Below are 20,017 nucleotides of genomic sequence, written 5' to 3' on the forward strand. Positions count from 1 at the left end.
TCCAAACTCCTCTGCTGAACTTCCTTTTGAACCCCTAGACTCTAAACTCAGATCGAGTATTAGACATTGGTTTTCAAGTATGTGGTGTGCTTAGACTTGGCACCTGGTGCTATTGGTGTTGTTTTTACCTCTACCTCACTGTTGCTCATTTACCTAGCCTTTCTCTGCCCATGCCCTCCCTAGGGTGCTGCTTGCTACTGCTGTCTCAGTGTTACTGGCCAAAGGGAAATCTGGGGTTTGACACCTCCCCATTCCTCGTCATCCCAAGTACTCAGGACTGGTTCCCTCCATGTGAAATTCAAAGTTTATTCTATCATTACCATCAACAAAACCTATTTGTGAATCTCACAGGCTCATCATGTCCTTGACAGGTTCCAAGTTTAAAAGACACATAGAGGGGCGCCTGGGTGGCTCAGTTGGTTAAGCATCCAACTTTGGCTAAGGTCATGATCTCACGGTTCGTGGGTTCAAGCCCCACATCTGGCTCTATGCTGACAGCTCAGAGCCTGGAGCCTGCTTTGGATTCTGTATCTCGCTCTCGCTCTCTGCCCCTCCCCCTCTCATGCTCTGTCTCTTAAAAATAAATAAACATTAAAAAATTTTTTAAAAGACCAAGGGGGAGAAGATGGGGGGAAATAGTGGGGGAGAGGAAGAGAGGCAAACCATGAAAGACTCTTGAATACTGAGAACAAACAGGACTGAGGGGTGTGGGGCGGGATGGGGGAGATGGGCATGGAGGAGGGCACTTGTGGGGATGAGCACTGGGTGTTATATGGAAACCAACTTGACAATAAACTATTTGTAAAAAAAAAAAAAAAAAGACACATACAGATATGATCCAGGAGATGTCATATAAATAATCAAAATATTATAAAACAACAAAAGTCAAGAAAAGTTAGATTATTTCTTTGAGGATCTAAAGAACTATTATGAGAAGGATGCAAAGAAAAAATGGAAAATAAATCATTCAGCTGAAGATATTTTAGTTGAAGAAAAAAATTCACTATATAGGGGGGAAATCCTGAGTTAAGACATTTTCCACTCTCATGACAAGGAAAAGTAGGTTCCAGCTTTCATGGTCATGCTTTCAGAATTGTTCAGTGCCATTCCTTGAAATACATGAAGTAATTCTAGGGAGAACTTGATAATTTAGTACTCTGTCCTTAAAGATAAAAAATGAAGTTAGACCCCAGCGAGAGGCATTCTGTCGGACCTCAGCAAAGCCTTCCGTACAGAGAACTATGAACTTTTTTTCCCCAAGCAAGCCAACACACCTGGCACATTCTGTAGAGGTCAAGCTGTTTTTGTGATAGATTTAACTTGGAGTACCTACATTAGAGTCAAGGACTCAGTAAGTGGAAATTTTTTCAATAAATGCACAGAGATCCTGGCCTAGATCAAATACATCACAGTTTACTACATCTTCCAAGACAAATTCTAAGAAGCTTATGGACCTCCAATGGAGTTACCTATTCACTACCTAATCAACAAAGCTTTGAAATAACCTTTCATCTCTTCATTCTTTACCCAAACTGTTTACCTGTGGCATAGATATGTGAGAAGGTAATTCCCAGTGAGGATTTAGAATGCAGAACTTTTTACTTCAATTACACTGACTACCAAGGACATAAATATGTTCTCTGGGAGTAATCAATCAGGATTATGCATTCTCTTAGTTTACTGAGGAAGGTTGATTTTAAGCCAAACTGGCTTCTGCCGGATGAGTGCTTGTAATTGATACATACTTCATTGATCACTGCTGGGGTTCAGAACAAGGAGCAGGAAACCTCAGTTTTAGATATTAACATGCAAAGGTGAGAGGGAGAAAAAGAGAGAAAGTAAGCAATGAAGGAAGGCTTAAGATTGGGTTAGAGAAACTTCTTAAGGCATCTAAACAGAGGAAGCTTTCCTAAAAGAGAACTAAAAAGACCTGCAAAATCATCTACCTGCCTGGTGTATATATTAAAGCAGAAACACCATTCGAAAAGAATGAGAAATGTTGTTCAGACTAGCGAGAATTACACTCTCACTTCCATTAAGTTCCAAGTGTAGCTTATTATCTGTGCTCCAGTGGCCATATTATAGAAAGTATTGGTATGCTAGGGCTTCGTGGTCGGGAGAAGTGAAGAAACCAGATTCTTAGAATAAAATGTTCCTTGAGTCCAGTTCTTTTCAAAACCTCAGGAGAGAGAGAGAGAGAGAGAGGGGGGGAGAGAGAGAGAGAGAGAGAGAGAGAGAGAGAGAGGAGGGGGAGATGATCCTCAGTTGATAATGGATACAGTGCTGGAGATGGAAAATGCTAACAACGCAGACCCTTCTCTCAAGCTCTCGCTCTCTGTCTTTCTCAGTTCTGGAATTTCTGATTACCAAAGGATTGAAAAGATCTTAAGTATTTTAACTTAAAACAAATGAAGGCTTAGAAAAGAAAATAGGTACACACATTTTCAAAGTCATCAACTTCAAACATTGCAAAACCATTTAGGAGAGAGGATGGTTAGGCAGGACTGGCCACGTTTCCCACCTCTTCACTCCATAAAATATCTTACTAAACTATAAGAAGCTTTGTTAATGTTTAAAAGATAAAAGGGCAAAGGCTGAAAGATATATACTCTATGGTATATATACCATATATATATATATAATGTACTAAGTAAAAAGTGATGGCATTTTCTAATATAAATATCCAAATCTGAGAAATGCAGTTAAAATGAGGCAAGCTCCAAAAACTAATGGACCCTCCTCTTGGTCTCTTTTGTCTTATTCTTCAGACTCTTAACCATTTTCATAGCCTTAATGGATACTACCATTCAACGTGACATTTGTAAACAGTTTCTGAAACCTACTAAACCCTGTCATGAGATAAGAAGTAAAGGGAATGATCTACACACTGCCTATACAGTTATAAAACTTGCTTAAAGGAAGATTTGGAAAAAGAATCCGAATTTTCCCAAGTTATAATTAGCTTGTCATTTCACTGGGACTGTGGCCTTTCTCTTCTTTGCCCTGGAGGCTAGCCCTTGGAATAACTAGGGCAGGAAGAAGACTTATATAGGATTGGAGGGTATAGGAACAAAATTGGGTTTAGCAGTAAGGGGGAAACTTGGCAGCATAGAATTGTAGTTAATTCATTCTTCTGTCATACAATATGTATTTCACACTAAAGAGTTCAGCACCAAGAGGAGGCAACATCATATGGTCTTATGCTCAATAAATATTAACTGAACCAAAATGAACATCAACAAAATGTGTACTTTACTGAAATAATTCCCTCATAGCCATACATATTTTTTCATTTGACATAATACTTTGCTTTCATGCCCACTTAGTTTTAGCTCTTTCTCTCTCTCTGTCTTTGGTATATTTTGTTCTATATCTATATAAGCAGTGGGGAAACAATTATCCATTAAAGTCCACTGAACTACAGTGTGAAGTTATGCAAAACTATAATGGATTTTGTTTTTAGGTGGCAGGTGACAGGTTTAACTAACTTAATTTCTAAAATAATCAGAGAAAGTACAAAATGTTATTTATGTTATCCAACTAAGTATTTATTAAATTCTTATAAATCATTCATCCAAGCCTGATGCCAGCAGTTATAATACCATATGATAAGTGCTATCATACAAGAATTCAAAAGGGTTATGAAATCAGGTAAGGAATCCGAGTTTAATCCAGGGGACAATTTGTAGCTGCTGAAGTGTTTGAAATAGGAAATGGAGTGGTCATTTCTGTATTTCAGACAGATCGTTCTGGCTGCAGAACTAAGCATAGCAGACTGGTTAGGAGACTATAATAGGCAGATATTTGAGAGAGGGTGGGAGTCTGGTATGGGGTAACAGAGGCAGTGGGTATAAAGAAATAGTGAACTGATTTGAGACTTGATAAGTAAGTAGACTTGATGGATTTGGGTGAATACTTGGGAAATAAACACGGGAAGAAGAAGAGGGCTTTAAGAGGTAAGAGAAGACTATGAGTCCAGTTTGGGATGTGTAAGTTTAGAACATACCTAGAACTATGAGAGAGTTGGACATATGCTTAGATTTGTAATTGAGGATCCATATCTGAATTAAAGACATAAATTCAGGGGCGCCTGGGTGGCTCAGTCGGTTAAGCGTCCGACTTCGGCTCAGGTCGTGATCTCACGGTTCGTGGGTTCGACCCCCATGTCGGGCCCTGTGCTGCCAGCTCAGAGCCTAGAGCCTGTTTCGGATTCTGTGTCTCCCTCTCTCTCTGACCCTCCCCTGTTCACGCTGTCTCTCTCTCTCAGAAATAAAAAAAAAAAAAACCCACAAAAGACATAAATTCAAAAATAATAAGCACATAGATAATAATGAAAGCCTTGATAAAACTGACTAGAAGAGAGTGTTCACAGTGAGAAGAGAAGGTACCCTGAGACAGAATCTGACCAACTCTGGTGTTCCAGAAATGGGCAAGGACAAAGGTACCTGCCAACAAGATGAGAAAAAGACAACAACTAGAAAGCCAAAATAAAATCAGGAAATCAGTGGTGTTGAGGAAGCCTAAAACTTCCTGCTGTTGACTCCATAAGTGATCAACAATGTGAAAGGAAGAGAAGTAACGTCAGCACTGAAGTGCCCACTGGCTTTATCAACCAGAAGGGCACTGCAGACCTAGCTCAGAGGATTTCAGTAATGTCTGAGGGAGAAAATCCAGACCGGAAGTTGGGGGGGGGGGGCGGGCAGAGACAGTAGGTAGACAATTCTCTGAAGATGTTTGATTGTGGAGGAGAAATACAGGGCAAAAAATGGAGAAGAATCTTCAGTGAAGGGAGAGATTGTCTTTCAAATGATGACAGAGTCTTAAACATCTTTCCATGCTAGTGGTAAGGAGCCAGAAATAGAGACAGAAGATAGAAGAACAAGTGATAATCTGTTACATGAAGTCTCTGAGGAGGTAGGAAGGAGGAGCGGCCTGAAGGGAAGTAGAAAGCCAGGTGCTGACAGGAGGGAGGTCACTGACGCAGGAAAGGAGCTAAAGGTAGATATCATGCAGGAAATGTATGATTTGGTGGTGAGAGACCAAGCGATTCTCTGGTTAATGCATACTTTCTCTGTGAAGAATGTGAGGCAGACGAGTTGGAGGCAGTGGGTTGAATGATTATGTCTTCAGATGCCTCTCTATGAGACAGTCACAGCAGATCACCCAGAGAGAGGATATTCTATGAACTGCAGCACTAGTGATTAGCACCACACTAAAACCCACTTGTTAAATATAGTCATCCTATGGAGCAAAGGATCTAAACTTTGGTTCATAGTGTAGTTAAGCATGCCGCAGACTCTAGAATTTGCTCGACTGGGACTAAATCCTGATTTTACCACTTTCTAGCCGTGTAACCCTGGGTTAACTATAAAAATCTCACTATGCCTCAAGTCCTCATCTGTAAAATGAGGACACTAACAGAGGAGAGTTAATGGGGGACAATAACTCCTGCATTAACTAAAGACTTCATAAAAGTAGAGGCCTTGGAATATAGCACCTGGCACACAGCGACGTTTACGTAAGTGGTGGTGGTATTATTAGAGCTTCTTCCACTTCTACACATTCCTGACAAAATGGACATCTTTACAAACATGGCCTTATATTTATTTATGAATAGACAAAGATAGAAATCTAACCCAGATAAAATCTAGTCTAGGGCACCTGGGTGGGTCAGTCAGTTAAGCGTCTGACTTTGGCTCAGGTCATGATCTCACAGTTCGTGAGTTCGACCCCTGTGTCAGGCTCTGCCGTGACAGATTAGAGCCTGCTTCAGATTCTGTGTCTCCCTCTCTTTCCACTCCTCCCCCGCTCGCACTCTGTCTCTCTCTCTCTCAAAAATAAATAAAGAGTAAAATTTTTAAAAATGTAGTCCAATATTTGCATTAATTTGCAAGGCTGGTCAAATCCCTCCATCCCCCCTGTAAAACTAGATCTTAAGCTACATTAAAAATTAAAAATTCTACAATGTTAAAGACTATATAGCAACTGCAGAATTTTATATAAACCACATGGTTCTGCTTTTAAATATTTAGCCCTGCAGATCATTTCTTAAATATGGTACTGTTTTTCTCTGACAATTCTAGAGCAATTTTATTACACTTAAAAAAATAGATAACTAAGTATCTTTCTCAAGCAACTTCAAATATTCACACCATTTTTTTCCATTTCAGCTTAGATTTATTCATGTGCACAAGACTTAGTCCTCTAGGTAGAAAAACTGTTGCCTGTGATTTAAAAATTGTGAAATTATTACTTCCTCCTAAAAGCAAAATGTTTCAGGATCATGATAATCCTTACAAGCTGCTTAAAATTTGTTACAGCCTGTTGTACAGACAAAGCAAAACAGTACCTCTCCGAAGGCAACTCTAAGTTAGTTCTTTCTTAGGTCTAGCTATCTGGAACATGAACGCTTTAGGTATTTCACCAGACGTTATATAAAGTCTATGGCATGAATTTTGATACAGGTTTAGGTAAATTGTTAAATTTCAGTTGATTATGCTATGTATGCATGATGCAAAAATACCTGAACCTGTTTACTCATCTGGGACTGAGCTTTGGAGACTTGCTTCAGGTCCCCTCCACTAATGCTATATTAGTTATTCTCCCCCATAGACTACAGATCTGTAGTCAATTTAGTCATTCCCATAGATGCTAACATCAGGGGACCAGAATTTTCTTTTCTCTTTGTGGAAAAATTTCTATAACTTCCCAAATTCAATTAGGCAAACCTTCAACTCTTCAACTATCTTGTTACTCTATGAAAGTCTGAATGCACTTTAAAAAACAAACAAACAAAAAAAACACCTTTAAAATATGGCAGATCTCCAAATACTTTGGAAGTCTAACAGTGTTAACATTTTTAATACCACTTCATATAGGTATAGCACACATAGTTTGGATTTTCATTTTTGAAGGTTTATTTTTGGAAGAGTTGGTTCTAAAATGAGAAAGTACGAGGTTATTAAACAGTGACAGTGAGTAATAGTAAGGTTGTTTTGCATTGGGTGTTACAATGTGTAAAGTGCCTAGAAGGGGGTCCAGAACCTATTATCATCATTACAGGGTCATTTATCCTTAGAAAGTTTGGGTACAGTAACCAAACCCATGCAACACTCCTATGTAGATGATAATGTGGGGCAATTCCATTTATTCAGATTAGAATATACAGCCTTCCCAGTTTCAATGCCCACTAGGTTGTCAGTAAACATAGAACCAGGTAAAAATGAGCTGCATATCTACTTAGAATATTTTTACTGTGTTGAAGTAGCCTGCCTTAACTCAACAACTTTAGGGATATGTTCAGAACAAAAACACAAATATCCAAACATGTGGCTCCTTTCCCTTTAGAACCAGAGCCACATAGACTAAGAAGAATATTTCTTTCTCCACAGGTCCCTTATGGCAACCACCCCTTGTCATTACACTGAGATACTGATATGTTTTCACAATGTGTTATACAATCCTCAGGTTATTAAGGGATCTAAATTATCAAAAGCTTTTATATATTTTTTATAAAAATAATTAGTTAAGAACTATAGATGGTTATACGCACAAAGATTTGTCTTGGCTAATGGAACAATGGAAAATATTCTACATAAGGAATTGGAGAAGAAAACACTTAGCAGTAGTAGCTTTAAATACAAATAAAACAAGTAAGAATACAATAAAAAACTAAATAAGAGAGAAGTCAGAAAATTCTGTTGAACTTCCCACCTCTCAGTCTTCCGACCTAAACTATTAACAGACTCTATTTGTTAAAGATTATTCTGTCTTCATGTGAATTTGGATGAAGTGCAGAAATTAGCTGGGTGAATTGGTTTGTTTAGAAACAGTTTGTAAGTATGTTAAATGTTGAAAAAACAAACAGCCCATTGACTGGGTGACACCACTGTTAGGACTGAGGACTTCACATTGACAAACTTGCCAATGAAGTAGGGCATGATTTCAGAATTAAAGTAGAAACAGCAGCACTTTAAAACACATAAGGTAGAAATCATTTTTTCATGATTATGAAGTAATATACAAGGATTAATCCTATGTGTGTGGGGGGTGAACACATATGTGCGTATGCACAAGCATTTGTTAAGGAAGTGGTAGCTCACAAGCATCTCTCTTGAGGGACTCCTTGGAGACTGAGTCAGGGGTTTAGAGCACATATTGGTGCTGTGCTAAGAAGATGAATGCCGTGGTATTTTTGGGAGACCCTGTAGGCAAAACCCCTTCCTTTATAAAACATTTTATTTCCTTAAATGCTCACTGACAATCTAAAAACTAGAGTGTGAGTTACTCCCCTTTTTACAATGCTTTGAGAGCTTAAGCAAACTTTCCCAAGGCTTCAAGGGATGTAGGTAGCAGAGCAGAGTCTGACTCGGGGTTACTATCGTCTCAGAGCCTAAGCAATCTCCACTCGACCTAAGCTGGTTATAAAATGAGTTGATTCTGAAGAGTTTGGGCCTCCAGTCAGGGATCTGCAAGCCTCTGCATACATCCTGCTGCCTTGGCCATGCCTAACTACACTACTCAGGGTCTCAAGAGTACAAATTAAGAATATCACCTATCACATTAAAATCAATAGTGCCTTTAAATAGTCCCAATAAAATTACCCAAAAAGAACGTTTTTCAATACTAAGCAAAACTGTCTCCTCTGATAAACTGTCATCTTTCTTTCTTTTTTTTAAATATATAAGGGAAGCTACACGTACTTGAAATTTCCAAGGATTTCCCAATGTTATACTCAGTGACAGAAACTCAGAAGAGTTGGTCTCTGTTTCCTCATCTTTTTCTATTACCATTTTATCAAGCTTAGTACATTTATCTTCTTTGAAAAGTTGTCTCCAATCATTTTTGCAAAAGTGGCGTGGTATAAGTAGATGGCAACATTTAAAAAATCACACTTGAAACCATTTAAAAACCTTAGTAACCAGATCCCTCGTTAGATCATTTGTGAGATAAATTTCCTGGCCTTCTGTTCACTCATGAACAGATAATTCTATTCTGAGGTGGAAAAGAGAAAGGAAGAAAGGAGGAAAGAATGTAACCTTGAGCCCCTGCTAGGTGCCAACTAGGGGTGCTTCATGTACGTAACCCCATTTTATTCACCCCATACTCAGATGATGAAAGAGACTCAGATTCTCACTAAGCTTGTGATGCTAAGTGCAAGAGTTGGGATCTTACATTTAGGTATGTTTGGTCCCTAAGCCTATGTTCTTTTCACTCTGCCAGCAGCCTCCTGATAGTTACTCCAAACTCGAGTCTTCCAATGGGCCAGGGCATAAAATGCCTTTTGGCTTTGTCTATGGGAATAGCTGCAGAGGCTCTAATTTAAAATAATTTTACTTATGGATGTGTAACCCTCAGCAAACCTGACTCATGCTGTATGCTTATATTGCAGCAAATAATTTTTTGAAAAAGAAAAATTGGACTGATACTTCTAACAATGACAGAAAGGAAAAGCAAAATTCAAATTATGTGATAGCATGCATGTAGGGCGGGGCAGGCAGCTTTTACTGTCACTTGTTTTTGGAGAGCTAAAGAATCAGCATCTCTATAAGTAACAAACTTGTCCCTAAATATATAGCCATGAAAACTTTATAGGGCTCCCGCCTTTCTCCCCAAATATTGTTTGAAGTGCATGTTTACACCTATATAGGATACACGGGCTGGATGAAATCCAGTCAAGAGCATTAAAGTACAGTGTGAGTGTGCCTTTCATAGTTATATAATATATTGACTTTGGGCTTGTGCTAGAGGAATTGTTCCTTGCCTCCAGCTCCTGAATTTACTATAGCTGCCAAACACTTCCAAAACCTCTCAGTCTCAATCTCGGGACTGGAGAAATTCCACAGCACTAGGAGATCAAGTTTCGCATCAATATTTTTGTGGGCTCCTTGCCAATGCCTTATCAAGGAAAAATATAATTATAGGCGAGACTGCAGCAAGCTGATTCTGTAATATTCTCCCCTCCTGTCTCAGCTGCTAAAATATAATGTAATAAAAGTGATATAAGATACTGCATCTGCCCTTTTCATAATTCTATTTTCATTTTAGTTCCATTGCTGGATTGAGGAAGATTCCAAGCCATGCCAGAGCTACTGATGCTTAGCTTCTCAAACTCTAGTGTCTGATTTAGGAAAGTTATAGTTTAAAATAGAACTCATGGTAGAAAAGTGGCAATGGGGGAGAAAATGTGGGGTTTTGTGACAACTGTGGTTTTCTTGTGTGTGTTTTCCCCCAAATCTGCTTTAATGGACAGTTCAATTTCTATATCATAGATAAAGTTAGCATAGGGAACTTAATAATTAATTCATATTGTTTATGGGTCCTTTGAGGGGGCATTCTTTATCACCATGTGATAACCCCAAGCCATGTTTCAGGACTAAGTCCTCCTGTTCATTCAGATTGGGTTATGCCAAACTTTTACAATGGAAGATCCAGGAGAAAGACATGATTTGTTGTGTGGTATCCAAGAAACCATAAGCCAACACAATGATGTTAAATGATACACAGAGTCATTGTTTTATTGTCTTTTCTAGCCTTATTGAGATATAACTGACATGTAACATTGTGTAAGCTTAAGTTGTACAACGTGAGGATATGATATTTGTAAAATTGTGAAATGATTACCATGATGAGGTTAGTTAACATATACATCACCAGAGTCATTATTTGAGAACACAGACTTTTTCTGGCTGCCCACTGGGTATAGGTCCATGTCTAGATGGTTTAGTATGGCATCAAAGACATTTCTACCATCTTGCCTGACCCCAGCATCCTTCCTTAGGCTCATCTCTCATTTTTCTCCATGAATATTTTGTTCTCTCCTGTTCTATCTAGCCTTGTAGTCTTTAAGGAACTCACCAAACTCCACACCCAAAAAAACAAACAACCCAGTGAAGAAATGGGCAGAAGATATGAACAGACACTTCTCCAAAGAGGACATCCAGATGGCCAACAGACACATGAAACGATGCTCAGCATCACTCCTCATCAGGGAAATACAAATCAAAACCACACTGAGATACCACCTCACGCCAGTCAGAGTGGCTAAAATGAGCAAATCAGAGAAAGCGAGATGCTGGCGAGGATGTGGAGAAACGGGCACCCTCCTACACTGTTGGTGGGAATGTAAACTGGTACAGCCCCTCTGGAAAACGTGTGGAGGTTCCTCAGGAAACTAACAATAGAACTCCCCTACGACCCAGCAATAGCACTGCTAGGAATTTACCCAAGGGATACAGAAATGCTGAGGCATAGGAGCACATGTGCACAGTTTCTCATGCTATTTACTTTATCTTTTATGGGCCTCTCCTGTCTCTGCCTGTGAACATGCTCCACCAAAACCAACATGAAAATGTGCCCTATGCCACCCTTTATCCAGACTGAACTAATGATTTCTTCCTTGTGTTCATAACCATCTGTCTATTTACCCTACATCTTCTTCCTCTTACATAAGCATCTTGGGACAAGATCATGCTATCTACCTCTGTATGCTGAGCATGTAGGACAGTCAGTGGCATGCACTTGGTGTCTGATAATATTAACCACTGATTTTACAAGTCTGCTTATAGGAGGGCTGCATGTTTCTTAAGATACAGTCCCTAACAGTTTGCTTACTTAGTGCTACTCCTAAGGTATTCCTTTACAACTGAAATTTACACTGTCTTTGGGAGTCGCAAGATATTGGACTCAGTGGAAAGAGTTCAGATCTCTGTTTCACCACTTTCTACTATGTGATATGGGGATAATATTCCACCTATCTATAAAATGGGGGGAAAAAAGTGTTTGCCTTGCAGGATAAAATACCTGGCACACAGTTGGTAGTCCCCAAAGTGAACAATAGGATTCATTACTGGGATGACACATTAGGCCTCCAGCACCCACACAGAAAGCAGGACCCCAAGGGGGATGGTATGAGAGACACTGGTTTTCACTGATAAAACCAAGAAGGCTACCATGGACTGGGGAATGCTACCTGGGAGGGCACATCTGGACTATGGGTGGTGACTAAAGGGCCAGGAAATGGCTAAGTGGATGCAGGGAGAGGCAGGATCACAGGGAAGAGAGGGAAGTAGAAGAGGGATGTCCAGGAAAGCGAAAATCCCTAATTCCTTATTCCTGAATAGTTCAGGATCCTGAAAATATCAGCCAGCATTTATTCAAGTCTGAATTGAGTCAGGTGGTTTACAAACCCTGAGCCTCAAAACTACTCTGCAGAGGCAGGCATGATTTGCTTCTTCTTAGAGATGAAAATATTGAGGCCCCAGGAGGTTCTGTAAGTTGCCCCAGAAGACAAGGCTAGTTTGTGGTGACGTCTGAAATGGAATGCAGACGTCAGACTCTGAAAGCCACGCTCTTAGCCCCATCCCAGACTGCCTCCTAAAAGCCATGCAACAGTCAACCACCTCAGTTCCCATCATCATGTTTCTGTTAACTGACCAAACAGCAGCATTTGGAATTAAGTTTTTATACTTAGAAAGAGGGTTTCATGTACAGTAAGCCTCATTTCATCGTGTGAGAAAGGCCAGGCCAGTTTTTAACCCTGTTATGCAGATGAGAAAACACAACTTAGCAGTCAAATGCACTAAGACGTATGTTTATATACCGACATAACTAAACTGGAAACTCTGAGCAGTCATGGCTTGAGACTTTAGGTTCACCACGGTGTAGCCCCTCCTGTGTGCTAGTCGTGGCAAACAGGAAGCAAAAGACAGGTAAGGTTTCCAAATGAATACATGTATACAGAAACAAGGAAATTAATAAATAGATGAATGAACAACCTATTCAAAGGAAAGGCACAAAGGTTTGGTTTGGGCCAGAACCCTTGGGCCATATGACTGGTGGGTATTGCTGATAAAGGTAAGTCACTGCCTATTTCAGTGAGTGGTTTCAAGCACTGCCTTCATTTTGAGTACTAGTTAATTTCCTATGAGAGAAAAGTAAAGAAATCCTTAAATGACACTTTATAAAACTTAAAAGTATAAGCCTACATACATTTTAGGGGAATGCTTCCCTGGAAATGTGTCTCTCCTCTACTCCCAATACATATTCTTTCCTTTGCACCCATGGGATCTCTCTTAATACATTTAATTCTTGAGCAGGTTTGAGGGGGTTCTATTTGTTACAAAGAGCTTTGCTTGGACAATCATCCATGCTAAAATGTAGGCTGTGGCAATAGGAGGGAACAGAGGAGGGACTGAAAGCCTACGGCAACCATGGATGGGGACATACTACCCTTTCTGGGGGACATCTCTGTGTTCTGTATCCTTCAGGCTCACATGACCCTTTCTGGAGTTGCTCCATTAATATTTGCATTACTGTTGACATACCTTTGCAGAAAATATACAATTACAAAAATCACAACACATTATTCATGTGTTGATCTAGCCAGTGATAACATATCAACCATTAATGTAGGAACCAAAGATACCAGATACAGTGGTACAGTATAGAGATTAACATAGGAGCTGTAGAGCCAGATGGCCTATTTTCATATCCCACACCTGCCACAAATATTTTCTGGGTATGTTTCTCAAGATCTCCATGTTTCAGTTCCTTCATCTGTAAACATGTGGATAATACCTACATTATCAGGTTATTAGGAGGACTAAATGAATTAATATATAAAAAATTCTTGACATTTAAAATGATACCTGGCATACAGTAAGAGCTTAATAAATGTTGGTTATTATTAACAATACGATATTGGTCACAATGAGTGTCCTTAGGGTGACAGAGTGGAGAAAGAGCGACAAATAGGAAAATAACTGATTACAACCCAATTGTGATCGGTTATAACAGGTAGTTCTGTTGTTTAAACATACATATTCTCAGCAGGAGTCGTAGCTCATTATAACTGAGAGCACACATGTGCTCTCCACAGAAGTGAAAATTAACACATGGGTTCACTGACTAAATTAACACCCGGGCAAGCACTTCTTAAAAACAAAATTTAATTCTCCCTAGATACTCAATTTTGCGTGATCATCTTAATGATGATATTTTGCACATTTACTGATTCGTAACACCTCTTTTACAGATGTGTTGTTATTTGAGTCTTGTACTATTTTTTAATTCAAGTTTTTCTAGTGCATATATCTTGTCCTTATATCTAAATTGTAAATTACTTTAAAATAGGAAAGTCACTTTAAATATCTTTAAGCTCCCACCATCTACAGCCATGTTAAAAATATTTGTTGAATGGAATGAATGAGAAGCCAACTTGGCTAGATTCGTAAGCAAGTTATATTCCTTTCTAACATATATTTACCTGATTGGATTGCTTTTGAGTTATTTGAACTCAAAATGTACCTCTTTCCCCTTATCTTTTAATCTCAAGGTCAGGACTTTTTATAATGGTTTTAACATTAGCCCAAAGGCACTCATATCAACAGATTAGAAGATTAGAATCTATTTGCCAAAAAAAAAAAAGAACATTAAAATCCCAAAGCAAGAACTGGGGACCTGAAGTTTAACTGTTGTCTATGTCTGCCTGTTTCTGTGGCTTTAGAAACTCCTCACTGCCACTCTGCTTCTTAGTATGCGCATCAATAAATAAGAAGATAATCTTTGACATATCATTACCTACCATAGGTAAAGAGGGAAATCATGCTTGCGTTTGCTGATTGACTTTCATCTCTTCCGAGGAAAGACCCCTTAAAAGTTCCCTGCTTTCAGCTGGAGGGGCAGCTTCTAAATCCCCCAAATAAAAAGAGAAAGTATGCTCATAGGTCTGACACTACATGGGGGTCATTAACGGGTCTCTTCAGTTCATTCTTTGGAACAGGTCATTTAAAGTCAAGAATAACACAACCACACAATGACATCATGCCAAACACCCATAAGTCTAACTCTATTTATGTTTCAGTTGATTTTGTAAAATGCAATTCCAGAAGAGCAAAGGTTTTTGCCCAGTCAGTTATTACAGAAACAGGAGCGTCACTGCTGTTTAGAAAGAAGTGGCATGCAATTAAAAATGACCTACTATGAAACTCAATAAAAGTGAGGATCAGTAATTTGAAGCTTTTCTCAGCTTTTATTAAGTTTTCTCTCAACTCCAAACCAAATAACCATTCTTTGTTTGCTAAACATATCTTAAATATGTAATTTTGTTGGCTCTTTTTCTCCCCCCTTGGTATTGGCAAAAATAGGGCTTTTGGAAAAAAAATCTTTAACTGGTCTCAATTTTTTGTTCAAGGTTAACTTTACATTGAAATATGACTGCAAGCAACAGGTCATATTTCACTTAAATAATGGCAGGTAGCCCTATATTAGAGACATTCTCACATAAAAGTTTCACATTAGGAAAATGCATTCTGGGAAATAATCAACTACCATAAAGAGGTCAAGTATATGGAAAGTGGAGCTCTGATCTGCAAACCAGACTCAACAGCCTTCATTTACCAAGGCAGAAAGGATGAGTGGAACCATGCAGGGCCAATGTGTGAATATACATTACTCAGAAGGAATGTGCTAACACTTGAATGTTTCTAAATCAACTTTTGATTAATATATAAGATGCCTTATTTATATCAAATATCCAATATATAATAAAATATATTTTATTAGAGTCCATAAAATCCAAAGCTACTGACCTTTTTAAAAATTATTTAGTGACCAGTCTCAAATTGTTGCCTCTCCTCCTTTTTTGAGGTAAAAAATTACATATAGAAAAATGCATGCATAGTTAGTATACAATGAGTTTTGATTTTTTAAAAAAAAGGATGAGTTTCAACAAAAAGAATATAGCCATATAACCATCACCACAACTGAAACATTTCCATCACCCCAGAAGATTCCCCAATGTCTCCTTCCAGGTAAGCCCTCCCCTCAGGGTTTACCACTGTTCTGATTTATATTACTGTAGATAAGATTTGATTACTCTTGCAAACATAGTAGATACCATTTTGTGTCTGAATTCTTTCACTCAACATAATGCTTGAGATTTGTCCATATTGTTGTATGTACCATTAGTTCTTTTTAAAACTGCCAAGGCCTATTGCAAAGTCTAAATATATTAGAATTTGGTTATTAGCTCTACTGTTGAGGGACCTTTGGGGTAATTCCAATATTAGGTGACCTTAAATAAAGTGGTATGAACATTCTTGTACATGCCTTTTTGTGGATATTATGTTTTCATTTCTCTTGGGTAAATATGCAGATATAGAATTACTGAGTCATACTGTAGGCATATGTTTGATTTTATAAGAAACCGTTACCTTTTCCAAAGTGGTTATACTGATTCAATGTCATCATCAAAAGAGGATTCTAGTTGCTCCACATTCTTGCCAACCCCTGGTGTTGTCAAAGTCTTTAATGTCATCCTTTCTTCTAAGTGTGTAGTATATTTTATTATGCTTACAATTTGCATTTTCCTCAAAAATAATGATGTTGAGAACTGTCTGTGTTAACTGGCCATTTGTATATCTTCCTCTGGGAAGTGTCTGTTCAAGTCTTGTCGCCCGAATCAAAAACATTGAGTTGCCTCTATATTATTGATTTCTGGGCGTTCCCTAGATGTACTAGATACAAGGCTTTTGACAGATACGTATTGCAAATATTTCCACCTAATATGAGGCATGCTTTAACATTTTCTTAATGATGTCTTTTGATGAGGATAAATTCTAAATTTTGATAAGGTATAGTTTATTATTTCTTTTTACATTCAATATTGTTTGTGTAGTGGGTCTAAAACATCTTTGCCTACTCCAGGCAATAAAGATATTCAAGACTTTCTCCTGTGGCGTTACTAGAAGCTTTATGTTTTCAGCTTTTTTCTTTTAATTTTTTTTAATTTTTATTTATTTCTAGGAGAGAGAGAGAGAGAGACAGCGTGAGCAGGGGAGGGTCAGAGAGAGGGAGATACAGACTCTGAAACAGGCTCCAGGCTCCGAGCTGGCAGTCAGCACAGAGCCCGACGCGGGGCTCGAACCCACGAACCGCGAGATCATGACCTAAGCGAAAGTCGGACGCTCAACCGACTAAGCCACCCAGGCGCCCCTGTTTTCAGCTTTTAAGCTTTTAAAATTAAGTCTATTTCCATATTGAATTAATTCCTGTATATATTGTGAGGTAGAGATTGAGGTTTATTTTTGCTCCTGTATTTACCCAGTTGTTCCAGCATACCTGTTAAAAAGACGTCCCTTTCCCCCATTGCATTACATTGGCAATTTTATCAGAAATTAGTATATGCACAGGTCTATTTCTGGTTCCAATTCTGTTTCACTTATCTATTTGTCTATCTTTATACCGATACCATAATTTATTATTGTGGCCTTAATGTAAGTCTTGAAATAAGGTAGTTTGAGTCCTATTAATTTTTCTCAGCTCTTTCAAAATTCTTTTGGTCCATTATTTTGGTATTTTTGTGATCTTTCTTTAACCCTAAAGGGCTCTTCACATTATTTTGCATTAATTTCAGAATGACCTGGTCACTACCTACAAAGAAGCATGCTGCAATTTTAAATGGAACTGCACAGAACCTATAAATCAGTTTGGAGAAGGTTGGCATCTTTAACAATTGAATCTTCCAGTCCATGGATATGGCATATCTTTTCACTTATTTAGGCTTTATTCGATTTCTCTGTGTGGTTTTTAGTGCATAGATTTTGCACATGTTTTGTTAAATGTATCTTTTATGCATTTCATATGTTTAGTGCTACATAAAGTATTTTCAAGTTTCAACTGCCAATTGTTTGTTACTGGCCTATAGAAATACAATTGATTATTGTATATTGAATTTATATCCTGTGACATTGCTGAATTTACTTATGAGTTATTTTGTAGTGTTTTATAGATTCTTAGGATAAACATCTATGTTGCCTTTGAATTAAGAGAATTTTACTTCTTCCTTTCCAATTTTTATCTTTTTACCCTTTGTTTTATTGGAAGGAATAGATTATATAGTAAAATATTGTATATTGTATATTGTGAAGACATCCTTGATTTGTTCCTGATCTAAGGAGAAAAAAAAAAGTAATATTTCATAATTAACAATGATGCTAATTATCAGCTTCTTATAGATGCCCTTTATCAGATTAAGAAAGTATCCTCTTTCCAATCTTCTGGATGGTTTATCATGAATGGGTACTGTGTTTTGTCAAATGCTCTTTATGAATTTATTGAGCTGATTACATAATTTTTCTTTTTTATTCTGTTATTGTGGTGTATTACACTGAATGATTTTAAGTGTCTAACTAACTTAGCACTCTTACGTTAAATATCCCTCCTAATATTACATTAATCTTTTATATTTTATTAGATTTGTTATGCTAATACATTGTCAGAGAATTTTATATCACCATTTATGAGACATATTTATTTGTAATTACCTTTTCTCATACTTTTTTTTCCAGGTTTTGATATCAGGGCTATGCTGGCCTCAAAACAAATTGGGACAAGGAGTGATGGCATCAAGATGGCAACAGAGGTCATTCCTGACTTTGCTCTCCTTCACAAAAAGAACTAATAAGTATTCAAAAATAAGCCATCACTTAGAGAATCCTAAAACATAGGGGGTGAGGCTATAGCTCACCCCTGTAGCTCAGAGACCAAGACAGACTGCATTAGAAGCTTAAGAGGAGTGGTTATAGGTTGACCGTCTTGCCTCTCTCCTTGGACAGCACATCACTCAGAGAGGTCACCCTTGAGCCACCATTTCCTCCAGTGGAAAAAGAGAATTCAAGAGAGACAGCCAGCGTCCCTCAAAATGGGGTTGTTTTGTGTGGGTCTCTGCTCTGACACCACAGGGATTACAGGGACACGCAGAGCTGAACCACTAGGAATCTGGCTATGATGGAGAAAGGATGGGGGTGCTGGCAACAACCATCTCATGGATCGTGGCAGACGGAGTTCATACGTGCAGTGCCTAAGTGGTAATCTCAACCGGCAAGCTTCACTCATCTGCAGAACCAAGTCAAGGATGCATTCTGACCAGGGACTTTGTAGGAGGCCTGATTTGCATCCTCAAATGAAGAGTTTTACTGTCTCTAGAGCAGGATTTATCCACACCAGGGGCGCCTGGGTGGCTCTGTCGGTTAAGCGGCCGACTTCGGCTCAGGTCATGATCTCACGGTTCATGGGTTTGAGCCCCGTGTCGGGTTCTGTGCTGACAGCTCAGAGCCTGGAGCCTGTTTCGGATTCTGTGTCTCCCTCTCTCTCTGACCCTCCCCTGCTCACGCTGTCTCTCTCTCTCTCAAAAATAAATAAAACATTAAGAAAAAAAAAGGATCTCTCCACACCCAAGCAGAGTGTGTATCACAGCCCCACCCATCTGACAAGGAGAGCTGTGACAACTGAACACTGTAGCCCAGTGGCACTTGAACTGAGGAGAAGGGCAGAAAGAGCTGAGAGGTTGCAAAGGCCCTATTTGGCCAGGAAACTGGGGGTGCAAATCACCTTGGGTTAAAACAGAACATAAAACATAAAAATAGCTAACATTGACTGGATCACTTACTAAATGCTTTGCATTGTGAAATGTACTTTATATCAATCTCATCAAAACCTCACAACTACCCCATGAAGTGTCTATTTGACAGAGAAAGAAACAGAGGCTCAGTCAAGGCTAAATAATATATCCAATGTCTATGGCTGGTTAAGTGTCCAAGTCAAGTTTGCCTTCTGTCCTACTGTAGTAGGAATCACAGAAAATAAAACAGTGAGTTTTACTCACTCTTCAGAAGCTGATCTAATCCTCTTCTCTAGGGGGTGGGATCCTGAGAAAATTCAGACCTGGTGTCTGTCCTCAAGAAGTTTACCTTCTCACAAGAAAAAGTGGTAAGTTCCCAATGATTACAAGTGTTGTGCCAAATGTTTTGACAGAATCGTCAGTTCTGCAGAGAAGCACCTCACTCCTCCTGGAGGTAGAGGTGTAAGGGAGGGCTTCCTCAGGCAAGGATTTAGTCAGGTAAAGAAGGGGCTAAAGGTCTTCCAATGAGCTTTCTGCCAAATGCTGGCTACACATAGAAAATACTTGGGCCCCAGCTTTTAAAAACATGATGCCTGGCCTTAATTTGATCAGTTG

The sequence above is a fragment of the Hyaena hyaena genome, unplaced genomic scaffold (genome assembly GCF_003009895.1).
Source record: "Hyaena hyaena isolate Hyena2069 unplaced genomic scaffold, ASM300989v1 scaffold_185, whole genome shotgun sequence".
Lineage (NCBI taxonomy): Eukaryota > Metazoa > Chordata > Mammalia > Carnivora > Hyaenidae > Hyaena > Hyaena hyaena.